Genomic DNA, 14,616 nt, shown 5'->3' with positions numbered 1-14,616 from the left:
ATCTTATTTTATCCATTATCAAGGCTCACACTTTATATATCACATGAATCTCATATCACATATCCCATGATTGCATACCAAATAAGTCCTCCAATTATATCTTTGATAATAATTTATTATGTTAGCTTACATAAAAATTCATGAAACATATCCACTCAAATAGTAATATGAAAATTAGGACCATTTTATCAAATATTTATGTCCTTGTATGTCATCCCTCTATTTACAAGAAATTAAATTATCAAAATAATTCAATTAGCTAGGCCAAATTTTGAAATCTCATTATTTTTCCTATAACTCCATTGTACTAAACTTGTTACACTTCACATCACCAAAACACATACTACTCAACACATGAACACAAGAAATCATATTAGAAGCTCGTATTCATTATATATCATTACCTATAAGTTATAGCCATAACTAATAACTCTAATTTCATCTTGACCAAAACTCACTAATTGTATCTTTTATTCCTTGATGCAAGAGAATCTTGGGTCAATGAGCAATCTTGCATCCAAAAATATTGAATTTATTTTTTGTACTTGTTTTTTGTTCGTGAAGTAGTCATTGCTTCTTATGGTTTCAAGTTGTGTGCAACTGACATCCTATTGAGGACCTATTTTGAATCCTTGCCCAAAGAGTGCATATGTTTATATGCCATGTGGTTCAAGTTCTATGTCAATTTCTCCAACCTCTATTTACTATTATTCCACTTAGCACGGTGTGCTATTTCTTTTGGTGTAGTTTTGAGTGATCACATGGCATCTAATATAGTTAAGAGTCTACTCCTTATGTGTATGTTTAGACCTATCCTTAATAGCACATGAAAAATTGACACTCATTTCCTAGGTTATCATTTACTCCTCCAAGATAGGACATAATTGTAATTAATTCCTAATAGGATGACTTGTGGCTTTGTTGGGTATATAATAACTTGTATTAGATGTAGGAAAATAAGTCCAAAGGAGGAAGAAATAAGATCAATAGAGAAAGTCTCAAGATTGCCAAATTTAAGCTCTAAGTTTGTAATTCACTGTATTGGTTGTAACCTAGAAGGCCTCATAGCTAGACATGTTAGATGTTAATAGTATTTTTTATCATGTAGTTGTATTATCAATCAGTAAATATATTCATGAATTAAGTTGTTTATTTTTGCTGAACATGTGTTTTATTCCATGTGTACTCTTGGAAAGTTTTTAGGAGATAAGATCTTGTCCTTCCCCCTACTAGACTTGCATCAGGTGGTATTAGAGAAAGTTTTCTTTCATTCTATAGATTAGGATTGTGGAGAACCTTAATTGGATTGGTTATAGGTTGATAGATCTATAATATAACCTATAACTTGCAGAATGTTAAAATCTTACAGGACCTATTGTCAAGATGTTTTTAGGTAGTGGAAATATAGATAATGTCATTATGGATATGTTGAGGTAGATTGTAGAAAGACTTGAAGAAGTTGAGATAGTCCAGAGAAGAGGTGTACAACTTGAGGATGTTAGTGATGATGAATATGTGGCCTTGAATCTAAATCCTGAAGCTAAAGTAGAACAAGATAAGGAGAGGCTTCTGAGAGTTTTGTCTAGGGAAAACTCATGACCCACTATTGAAGTTACTTTCTATGATGCAAGACTTGGGACTAATGTAATGTTGAGCCATATCTTTGAGATGGACGAATTATTTGAGTATGAGAGTACCCATGATAATAAAAGTGTAAAGATAGAAGTCACCAAGTTGAAGGGTCATGCTTCACTATGGTGGGTTATTTGCAGACTAAAAGGTAGAAAAGAGGAAAATAAAAGATTAAGACTTGGGCAAAGATGATTGACAAAATGAAGAAGAAGTTCTTTCCTGCATAAATTACCAAGTTAATTTGATGAGAAGAATGCATAATTTGAGACAAAAGGATTTGACATTGAAAGAATATACTAAGGAATTCTACAAATTAGATATCAGATTTTGACATGTGGATGACAAAGTTGAGAAAGTGGCTAAATACCTTAATGATTTGAGGACATTGATTTAAGATGAGATTAGTTATGTTAATCTTGATTTTGTGAAAGAAACATATCAGTATGCCTTAAAGGTTGAGGATAAATTGGCAAAGAAACATGATCAAAGAAAAAGAGTAAGAGGTGCTCGATTTCAAAGAGGTAGAGGCAAAACCTATGGATAAAGTAGTAGATTAGATAGTACAATACAAGATAAGGGTATGACAAAGTGGCAAGAGGAACCTAGTGGTAAAAGAGGTAATTATTCTAGAGGTAGCTATACTAGTTATTCTAGGAATAAAGTGGTAACAAAGACGAAAGATCTTGGTTGAGAGGCACTTATTTTAAGTGTGGAGAGGAAGGAAATAGAGCCTTTGAATGTATCAATTTTGGCAAAAAGATTGGAGGTAGTAGCAAAAGCAATTTGGTTTGGGAAGAGTTTGTTGAATCACCTAATGAACTTGAGCTTGGTGCTCTAATTTTATGTTGAGAAGAATCATAAGGAATGAAGAAACTAGTGAATAGCCTATTTTTAAGAAAGATTTTATTCAAGACTAGCTATAAGATTACTAGAAAATGTTGCAAAGTAATCATTGACAGTGGAAGTTGAGACAATATGGCATCAGAAGATTTGGTGAACTATGTTGGAAATATTGAAGACTATGCTAGGTTGTTGAGAAGGGAATCAGTAACCTCTAAAACTTTATCAAATTCAGCACTTTATAGCAATATACCAATTATCATTTATTGATCTAATTGCATGCATGAGAAACTGAAAACATAAAAGCATCCACAACACTTGAACACAATAGTTTGGTGACCCAGAAACCTTCCAAATAGAAATTAAAACTAGGGTAGGGATGATGCCCACAAAACTTTAATACTGCAGCATAAAGTTGACCTGTTAAGGCTTACAATGATCACTTCTAATGGTCTACCCTTTTAGGAGCAATTAGGACTACTAGGTCTACCTTGTTAAAGGATTTACAAACACATAATAAAGTATGTCCTTGGTAAAGAGATTTTGAGAAAGACTATTAAGTCTACCTTGTGAAAGGATTTTGATTGATTCACCTATTAGAATGAAATAGTAGATCTCTAACTTACAACTGATTTTCTGATAGAGATTCCTTGATTGCATTGATCACCTTTTGTGATGCATATGTCTCTACTGCTCCTTTTCTAATATGGCCTTCAATGTATAGTTTATTTGCTGCTTGATTATATTAGCATTCTTACATACTTATGTCCATGAATTACATAATCACACACAATGGATATGATACAATACATTACATATAACCAATCCAATTTACAAAATTACAAAGTTAACCAATATACAAGTTAACACCAATATTAAAAAGTTGGTCCATATGAAGACACTCAGGTTTTGAAGATTGACTTGGTGAAGTTTTGATACTCAACGTCCACTATCATTACTCAGCATCATCATGCACTTGGTAGCAGTAGAAGCTCGGTCCATACTAATCACCTCAAAGTAGTCTCGAACTTGTTGTGCACTGGTGACTCGGTAGATATTGTGTCACTTGGCATAAACTAAATTACTAGTTTACCATGACTTCACTTGGTAAACACTATCTTTGTATATGGCTTTGTTAAGACTAGCTTCACATCACATAAATTGCTAGCATGGTAGAAACTACAAAGCTCAGTAACCATTGGAGTGCTTGGATTGAACTGCTAGACTTCACACTACCTGATTCTGCTTGGTTTGAATTGTTGCACTTCACACTAACTAAATTCCCTTGGTAACCATTGGAATGCTCAGTGGCCACTTAGAATTAGTCTAGAAGACTCGGTAGCAACTGTAGAGCTCAGTGGCTACTGAATTATATGGCAAACATATAGATTGTTCAATGAGCTTGGTAACCATACAAAATCTGAATAAGTGTTGTCACTAATAACAAACTTGACTAATATGCCAACAAACTAATTGCAGTTGTAGAGATTGATACATCCTAAGCCTTATCATGTTGTGTGGATCTAGAAGGAGCATAAGTTACTAGTAAGTGAACAATTCCTTGTTAAATTCAAGATTGGAAATTATTATAATGGAGTTCAATGTGATATTATACCTCTAGATTATTTTCATAATCTATTAGGTAGACCTTTGCAATATGATAGAAAATCTTTGCATAGTTTTAGATTGAATCAATATACTATTTGGGTTGATGGGAAGAAGCAAATATTGTTGCCTTTAGTAGAGAAACCAGATGAGAATCATTGAAACATAAGTTATATTATACTAAAATATTTATTTGGAAAAAACTTACATAAATAAATATAATTGATCAAAGGATATTTTAAAATCCTTTGCAAAAGCATTTTAGCCACAATAATCTATTTTAGAGTTAAAGTTTTGTACAAGATCTACAATATTTAACTACTTAGATCATTTTATAAGTTACAAGATTTTGTAACCATAAGGTGGGAGTATACTCTATGTATTATTAGTTGTCCACTAATTATTATTTATGATATAGAACATGAAACTAGATAGACCTCTATTTCCATACACATATGCACACACATGTACACATGCACACAAATGCATACATGTGTGTGCGCATGCACATATATACACTCACATGCTTATGCTCATGCATTCACACATACATGCATGTACACACTTGCATACACATGTATAGGAGTTCACACATGTATACACTAATACAAATAGATAAAAGCATGCATTACAAAGTCATTTTTTATACTTTATGCAAACTACAACATTAAGGTGGAGATTTAGAGTTTAGTGTAATTATAATTACAAATAATTTTCACTTGGAAATCACAATAATATCAATAGATATGGTAATGAAAAATAAAGCTACCCTATACATAGTGAAATTATACTTCTATTATAACCTACCATTGTATGAATTCTAAGCATATAAACTCTAATGATTCCATCTAATATCGAATACATTATTCATTAACAACATACAAAGATTGTAGCAATGTCATTTTAAAAACATCCAATGTATTAATTAATATTAAACAATAAATTATGAAAGAAAATAAAAATATTAATACTTATTTATTACATAGGAGATATTTTATATTAGATATTACTTTCCATCTTCTTCATATCCTCTACAAAGATGTTCAAGTTTGTATAGGATGTCCCCCCTTCCATCACTGTTGTGTGTGCTACTTCTTTTAGCCTCATAGAATTTTCTCGTAACTTATTTCCAATAGAATGTTTCATTAGGCTTGTAACAACCATCATTACCTCTTCTTTTTTCACCAATTTAAATTCATCTGCATCAACACCTTCAAAATCCAAACCAATCTTCCAAATGTCTTTTGCAAGTCGACAATCAAGAAATTGGTCATGAAAATAGGGCCACCCAATCATAGGAACTCCCATACTAATTGCCTCTAAAGTAGAGTTCCACCCATTGTGTGTAAGGAATCCTCCGAGAGAAGGATGAGAAAGCACCTGAGAGAATAAAAATAACTTTTTATAAGTTTATAGTATTTGAATGGTTTTCATGTGAAAAACCAAAATAACAAATAATAATCTTTTCTTCTAAAGTTTGAGAAGATACATTTTTTAGTGTGTGATATCATAGTATGTGCCCTTTTATTAAATAAATATATATTTAAAAAATATTGGACTATTAATTTTAAATACAATAGTGATAGGACATGGACACCATATATGTAAGATTTACAAGAACCATTTTTTATAAATCATATTTTTACTTTCTTTTTTTACATGAGCTACTATTAATATTAAAATAAATAAAAATATAAAATAAGAAAGGGAGAAATTTCTATTAAGTTTATTAAAGTGTTACTAATTACTATAATAAGATATCATGTTAGATTCTAATAATTTTAAGTTTATAATGAGTCATTAAATCTTGCTTAAATCTTCAAATTTATAATTTATTTTTGTTTCATGTAGCATAAAGTTTTATATAGTTTATTTTTAGTTTTAATATTATATTAAAAAATGAGCTTTAGCAAGGTTATCATGTATTGTGGCTTTAAAATTTGAAGGTAGTCATAGCTAGTTTATTAATTTAGTACAGATGAATTACTAAAGAAGACGAATAAATAGAGTGTGTGGAAAATTAATCTCAATTCCAGAAACATTTTGAGTATAATTTTAAAAACTTTTTTCATCATTGAGAAAGGATAGAGTTATGATATAAATCTATATGAAAATAGTCTTGTAACTAGAGAAGATAGTTTTCTCTATGTAGACTAATATAAGCAATACTATTTACCAGAGATAAAATATCTACTCATTTTATTAGAATACTAGTGTGAAAGAAGATAACATTCAAAAATAGATCAACCAAGAAAAGGAGACAGTTTTTAAGTAAACAATAATTATATAATGTGTATGTTTATGCATGTGTGCACTTGTCTTTATATCTATGTATATATATATGCATATTCATTTGTACATATATGTGGCTATGATTTTATATATATATATTGTTGGAAGTATGAATGCTGATGATATTCCTATGGGCAAGTATTGTAGATATGTTACATTCATGATTGAGTTTGTCATTTTGATGTCCACATAGTAGTTTTATGTGGTATCTCATAGAAGAACAATAGAAAGATCAAGTTCCAATATTGATGGCTAGTTGAGTATTCTAACTATCTAAGGTTATGAGAGATACTTTTGAGTATCTGGTATATGTAGTTAATGATAGAAGAAGTTATGTACATTTTGGTGATGTCTGTCCTAAGATAGAGTTTATAGAGGCATGTTCTGGTAAACATGTTATATTTCTTAGCAGATTTAATATTTTGAGGATTGAGGTTGAGGACATGAAGAAGACATGTTGATGATAACGTCACTACATTCACTAGTCATAATATTATATGTACAGAAATTTATTCAAGTTGCAAGGCGGAAGAATAATGTTATCGCTAATTGTAACATGTTCTTAATTTTGTCCTATAATAATTAATTGAGAAGGTCTAACAGCCAACTAAAGGAATTTTTTTGAGGACTCAATATAAAGGAAGGACATTTTCCTTTATCAAGCATGGCATGAATTGTAATGTTGCACAAAGAGATTATAAGTAGAGAGAGAGTGGAATGCAAAGTTGAGCAGAGTAGTGCAGAAGTGAAGGAAACTTCATTGCTGAGATTTTGTTGAGTGATATGAGGATTGATATTTGGATCTAAGGCTCATGACCTGGTTTACAAGGTCTAATAGTGATTAGTTCAGTTGACAAAACAAAGGAAAGAAGAAGATAATAGTAAATTACATGTTTGAGTAGTGAGCTCTTCTTGTAGTTGAAATCATATGTTTGGGCAGTGGGCTCATCTTGCATACATTATGGAATCTCCTAACAAGGATTCAAAGTGTCCTAATAGGGACTATATGTACTAAATATTGTAATAGACACCTAAAAAAGTCCATCCTCTAAAAGGGAATATTTATATTAGTACATCATCTTGTGGGCATCATTCCCACCAAGGTTTTCCCTTTGATCAAGGGTTTCCCTAGTTAACATACCTAGTGTAATTGTCTATGTGCATCTTGTTATGGTTGTTGTTTTCTTTGGTTGAATGGTTAAGTTTTTTTAAAGAATATGAATTTTTTAATTATCAGATAATCGATTCACCTCCCCCCCCCCGGCCCTTCTCAGTTATCTTGGTGGACTATTGTTTCATACATACATACATACATACATACATACATACATACATATATATATATACACACCCACACATACATATATATACATATACATACATACATATATAAACATATACATACATACATATATATACATATACATACATACATATATACATATATATACATATACATACATACATACAGACATACATACATACATACATACATATATATATACATACATACATACATACATACATACATACATACATACATACATGTATGTATGTGCCTATGTTCACTTATTAAAAATATGAGAAAAAATAAAGGGGTTGATTAATTCATTTTAAATTTTCACACTTGGAAGGAAGATGTCCCAATAGGTTCAAGTACAACCTAACCACTTAATTTGACAATGATCCTTGACTAAAAATATGTAAATTGCAAATGGAAAGAGTAAAGTGCTATGCATGAGGAAAAAGAGATAAAATAGAAATAATATATTCATAACTAAGAGTCAAGAATGAATTGGGGTCTAGAATAGTGTACTAATTTAGGTTTTTGGTTTGGATTGAAATTGAAAGGAATATAATGGCTTGGGTTCTCTATTCCTATCATTTTTGGCTGAAAGTTTAGAGGCATCTCTGACTATTCTTGATCTTCTTGAAAAATATCTAATAATTATGTAACATTTTCCTACACACAAAACAAGTGGAAAGGGTTGGGTAAAATGGGTTTTCGTTGGTAAACCCACTAGGAACCAACCTTGAATATTAAAGGAAATTGCACAAAATAGAAAAAAGGTAAAAAAAATTATGATCCTTGTAATAATCCCATGGTATCATGCATAAATCATTCATACCCATAAAGATCATGTTTACGTCATGGTTAGAATCACATAATGATCATACAACATTCTAGTTGATTTTTATCACAATTGGAATATGCCTTGCTCACTTGATTTTTCTTTTTTTCCCCTTGTTTGATTTAGACAAAATTTTGAGTATTTGGTTTCTTTTGAGAATTTATACCTTCCTCCTATTCAATCAAGATGTTTGATGGATTCCATGGGAATCCATGCTCTTGGTAAAATGGTCACTCAAGTAAGTTGTTTCTTGGGCTTATTGATGCTTTTACTCAGTAGTACGTCTTTTGTGTTTTTGGAGTTGAGATATCCTCCTTGTTATTTTTTCCCTTGTATTGACACACTTTAAGCTTGAGGATGAGCTCATATATAATATGTGGATATATTAAATTTAAGATTGCATCTAAGCATGTAGTTGAGATATATTCCTATCTCAAGATTTGAGTGACTCATACTTTAGTTGTCTGAGACCAATTGTGTTTACCTTACTTTGGTGGATATGACTTCAAAGTATATTATTGTGGTTCCCTTATTGCAAATTATTTTCTATTTTCTTTTTCTTGAGCCTTAATGTTGTGATGAGGTATGCTTTTGTGTATAGGTACAATGTAGAATTGCTTCTTACATGTACCCCATCCTCAAAGTGGTCAGTCTCATAACATAAAGAGGCTTTTAAAAATTAATAAACACATGGATTATTATTAAAACATAATGAAAAGAGTAATTTGACTACCTTTCCTACCAATGGGTTTGATCTAAGGTGACTTATTTTTTGCCTCATACAAGATTTGATTGAAGATGAGATGTGTGGCATCTTGAGGGAGTTAACCAGAGCTACATTTTGAGCCTATCCTCTCAAGGGAGTCAATCATAGAATTAATGTTAATTGGACTACTATGAGATAGGTAATTGTTAGTGTAGTTTTTTATTTTTCCTAGTTTCTTAGGTTTTTCCTACACTTTCAATAATCTCGCTTAGGTTAATAAAGCATGTCTTATTAGGTGAATGGTTGCGAGGTATCACCTTCCTACATGTGAGCATCCATTAGCTATCTTGGGAAGATACTTTGCTATCTTTAGTCTGATAGATGGTTGCTCCTCATTGGTTGGTGTTGCCACCTCCTCCCTCTTCCTAGCCTATATAAGCATGCTACTTGGCTTGTATTTGCATCTTTTGTTTTTGCATCCTCTTAATGCTATTTTGTTTCCAGCATTTTCATTACTCTCTTGGAGACTAACTCTATGATGCTATTTTGATTTTGTATCATTTGCATTCATAGTTTAGATATTTATTCTTTACACTAGTTTTTGTTAACCTCATAATGGTTTTTGACATTTGAGTGCCAACACACTTAATCACATTTCACATTGGAAGTCGAGTACATCATGCATGCCGAGTGATCTTCATGTGCTGAGTAGTTTTCAGATACTGAGTAAAGATCAAATATCGAGTGAAGATTAGATACCAAGTAAAGATCAGATACCGAGTGAAGATCAGATACCGAGTGAAGTATAAGTGTCGAGTAACACAAAGTTCCAAGTGTTAATAGGTGCCGAGCTACTTAAGGTGCTGAGTGATACAGTTTTGATTAAGGTGTCGATCTATCCAGGAAATAGCATGTGCTAAGTATCAGCAATACTTCAGGAGCCGAGTAACTTAGTAGATCAGCATAAGAGTTTGAAATTGCACAAACTATGATGCAAACAATTTTTACAACCGACATAAGGTAAATCTCCAAGGATTTAATGATGAGATCGAATCTTTTATTTTTCCTATGCAATTTACATGCAGCCAATAAGAAAAATGATGAAGGCATGCAACCAATCAGCAAAAGATAAGTATTGAGCAGAAAATGAAGATTGAATGTGGATTATAGATCCATACCTAACCCTAAATTCTCAAATTTCTTTATAAGGAAGATGAAATTTCATTGTAAAGGAGACGAGAGGTGTGAGAAGACATACAAGGGTTCACAAGGAATTCTATTTTCAGAAGCAAGGATTATCAGATCACAAAAAGGACTTAGATCAGAGAAAGCAGAACAAGTGCCTGCATTCAGCAATCAAGGATTGTAATCAGTCAGGTTTATTGTACCTAATACTCTCTAGCAATTGTATTAGAATGAAAATCCTATGGTGATAGGTTAGCTTAACAGCTATTTCGATAAATCCTTAATTAGGTGATTAAATCCTTTAATAGGGTAACACTTCATGTTAAGTGTTTGAAATCCTCTAACCAGGTCACTATTGACACAGTGTAAAGCCTTTAACAGGGCAGGCCTTTAACAAGGAAGACCATTAGAAGTGGTTGAACAATATTGCTGCAGTAATTTTTGTGGGTATCATCCCCACCCCAGTTTTACCTTCTTATTCTTGGAGGGTTTTTTGGGTTACCAAATTCCAATGTTATGAGTTATTGATGCATGTGTTTAGTTTTAAGTTTATTTGATGTATTTACATGCATGCAATTTACTTTTAGTTAAAAGTTTTATTGGATAAAATGGGATACTTATGATTCACACCCCCCCCCCCCCCTTCTCATAAGTACTCTTCCAACAATTGGTATCAGAGAAAATCCAGGTTCTCACAAGGAAAAGCCTAATAGCTTGGAGGAAAAGATCTAAAGATGGAAGCTTTCAAACTTGGAAAGATGATTGAAAATCAGGTGATAGGTGTGCAACTTGCTTTGCATAGCTTGGAGGAATTCAGAAACAAGTTGAGAAACTCATTAAAAAAAAGGAAGGATCTAGCCATAGCTGAAAATGATATACACTACAAGGAGATTGATACCACCAACATATTTTCTAGTGAAGACACTAAAGAGTTTGATGTAGCAATAGCAGAACTGATGGAGAAAAACAAAATTCAAGCAGAGGAGATAAGATCTCTCAAGATGGAACATGAATCATAGGCCATAATGATATGTGAAATTACTGAGCAAAAGAAAAGAGCAGTTGATGATAAGGTCATGATGGAAAATGACAAAAGAAATCTTGCAAACAGACTTGAAGAAAAATGTACTGAACTGACAAGGATCTCAAACATGCAGATGGATACACTTGCCCAAATGATGAACCTTCATCATGAACTCAATGTAAAAGATATTGAGATCTCTACTTTGAAGATGCAGAATGAGCAAATACATAATGAATTAAATAGAGAAAAAGAGATAGCAGAGAATCTCAATAAATCAAGTGAAGCCATCAAGTATTTTGAACAGTTGCTGAAATCTCCAAAATCTTCCCATGATACATCAGGACTAGGATACAATAGCACTGAAGTTGGAGAATCATCAAAAAGTGTTGGAAAAAGAAGTGATAAAGGTAAGAATTCAAAACCCACTTGTCATTACTATAATAAGAAGGGGCATACAACTAATCTGTGCAGGAGTAGAAGATTCAATCAATCAAACATACCCAGAAGTTTCTATCACAAGTGCAACATGCAAGGACATATGACCGAAAATTGTAGATCCAATGTCACAAGGACTTAGAGATTTGATGGACATTGTTATAATTGCAAAAAGTATGGACATAGGGCATTTGAATGCAAATCAAAACCTATGTGGACATCAAATCATCCAGCAAAAATAGAAGGTAATGAAAGTCATTATCATTGGGATTACAACACCAGGTACAGTTGTCACTATTGCCAAGAATATGGACATATACCACAGAACTGTATAAGAACACATTTCAAAGGGAACTGCAAAATATGGTTGAATCAAACTACATGCTTTAGTTGTTTGAAAACTGGTCATATCAACAGAAATTGTCGTACAAGATCAAAGGCACCCAAGACTGAAGATGACAAAGGAAAACAAAAGATTGACATCAAAAAGATAAGGGGGCAAATGAATAAGACTTGGAAAAAGAAAGATGAGTGCAACACATCAAGTGGAGGGATCACTTCACCCAATGGGTCAAGTGATCACACTTCATCAAACTAAGCATGAGAAGTACACAGGACTGATATACAAAGCTATATCACACATCGGTCCCAAGGCAAAGAAGCTAAGCAAAGTATAAATCTACGTGAAACAAGATGTCAAGACAAAAAATAAATGTTGATGCCGAGGTATCTTTGGATGCTGAGTTAAAATAGATGTCGAGCTCCCAACAGCGACCGAGCTGATAATCGATGCCGAGTTAGATAATTTCAATGGAAGCCGAGCAAAGTGAAATATAGTGGAAGCTGAGTTAGGTTAAAATTTCTTCAGAAGCCGAGTTGGTAGTTGAGAATTTAATGCAATGAAATTAGGGTATATTATTGTGATTTCGAACATGTTTTCTCATTGCGATCAAGAAGCAAAGGAGAAGAAAGAGAGTTGAACGAGTTCATAGCAAGAATCTAGTGTTTCAAGCATATTGCAACCTCATTCAACATGTTTTTCATCAATCTAAAGGCATTTTCATTTGTGCCAAGCTACGTAGTTTCATACCCATTTATTGTATAAACCCTAGTTCGTAAAAATGGCATCAAGTTCAAAGAAAGTCAAGGGAAAAGAGTCATTTGAAGTTCAGTTAGTTTCAAATGAAGTCAAGAAACCTGATTTCCATCCTATTCCCGAAGTTGCCTACAAAAATGACCCAGCTGGAGCTCTCTCCCACATTCCCCCAAAAGTCGTAATGGTTCAAGATGTGAGGAAATGTTACAATCGCAAGATAGGAGCTCTAGGAGACATGGAAATTAGAAAAGCATATGATAAACTGTGTATAGATGGAGTACTAAAAGAAGAATTCAAAATCATAGAAAGAAAGGGTTTGACTCGAGTTTTAAGTTTTCCTACCGTATTCAAAACTGAATGGATTAGACTTGTATTGAGTAGAATTCATGGAGGAAACTTGTGGTTAGAAGATATGCCCATAAAATTGACAAAGGAAATTATACATAGAGTAACAGGGTACCCAACCCTAGATTGGCACAAAACCCTAAGAAGTGAATCAAAGCAGGTCATTGAAAAGAATACTGGTGCACAGAGGAACAAAAGAGGAATGACAATTCATACCATATAGGATCCTCTAGTTGAATTTGTTGTTAGAGTCATTGCTCACAAATTCTATCAATCCAGTAGACTCAATAGTGTACCATGCATTGCAATAGATGTAGGTTACAAATTGGTGAAAAAGGATCATACTTATGACCTTGCAGAACTGCAATTGCAACAAATCAATGAAAACCTAGCTGCTATAAGAAGGACAAAAGGCACTCAATGCAAATTTGGAGCAATCCTAGTTTGCATATTCTTTTATGTACAGAATGAATTTCCTTCTTTTGGTAAAGTAGCATCGAGGAATGATAGAACCATTATTGCACAAATTAATGAATATATAGAGCAAATGGGAGAAAATTTTGATACCTTGATGACAAGCTATTTTGAGGATTTCATCCATGAAGCAAAGATCAAGGATACTAGATTCTTTAGTGGAAAAACATACTAATGATATATGTTTCTTAGTTGACATAGATTTTACTTATATTCAAGCTGTAATACCAAGGGTAAGATGGCTAAGGCCATTTGGATACAAAATCAATATTGATGAGGCATCTGCAGCAATAACTGCATTATTGGCAGAAGAAGCAGATAAAAGTGCACCACATTTTGGCACTTATGATGTGGTAAGATCAAAGATAAACATGGAATTAAAAACTGCTTCTACATTGAAGAAGAAAGACAAATTAATCAAGAAGATTAAGAAGAAGTTTGGCAAAGAAATTGAGGCTGAGGCAAAAGAAGAAGAAGATGACAGTGATGATGAAGATGAGCAAGAACAAGGGCCAATGGAACTAACTCAAGGTCTTGGAGAAGACAAGGAGGAAGGTGCAGAGGAAGAAGAAGCCAAGGAAGCACCAACTGAAGCCAAGCCAAAGAAGAGAAAGACAATAGAAAAGCCTTCAGCTAACCTCAGATCAAAGAAAGCTACCACTCCATCACCTCAAAAGCCAACAACACGAGCATCAACAAGAGCCTCTACTCAAAATGCTAAAGAGGAAGTTACCAAGAAGAAACAAGTCAAGGAATCTCAGGAAGAGCCGAGGAAAAGAAGAAGGTATGTGGCTCAACCTGACACTGATGAAGAAGATCAATCAGAAAAGATAAGCAATTCATCAGTTGA

The 14,616-nt window shown here is 32.9% G+C and overlaps 1 pseudogene; it reads right to left on the bottom strand.

Moving 5' to 3' along the window:
• Positions 1-5,076: 5,076 nt before the first annotated feature.
• LOC149541701 (linamarin synthase 1-like) overlaps positions 5,077-14,616 on the bottom strand; it is an 81,924-nt pseudogene continuing 72,384 nt past the window's right edge.

This window comes from Cupressus sempervirens, chromosome 8, assembly GCF_028749045.1.
Source record: "Cupressus sempervirens isolate cs-2001-9-10 chromosome 8, ASM2874904v1, whole genome shotgun sequence".
Lineage (NCBI taxonomy): Eukaryota > Viridiplantae > Streptophyta > Pinopsida > Cupressales > Cupressaceae > Cupressus > Cupressus sempervirens.
The sequence above is the reverse complement of the archived record's forward strand: the minus strand, read 5'-3'. Positions and strand labels throughout refer to the sequence as shown.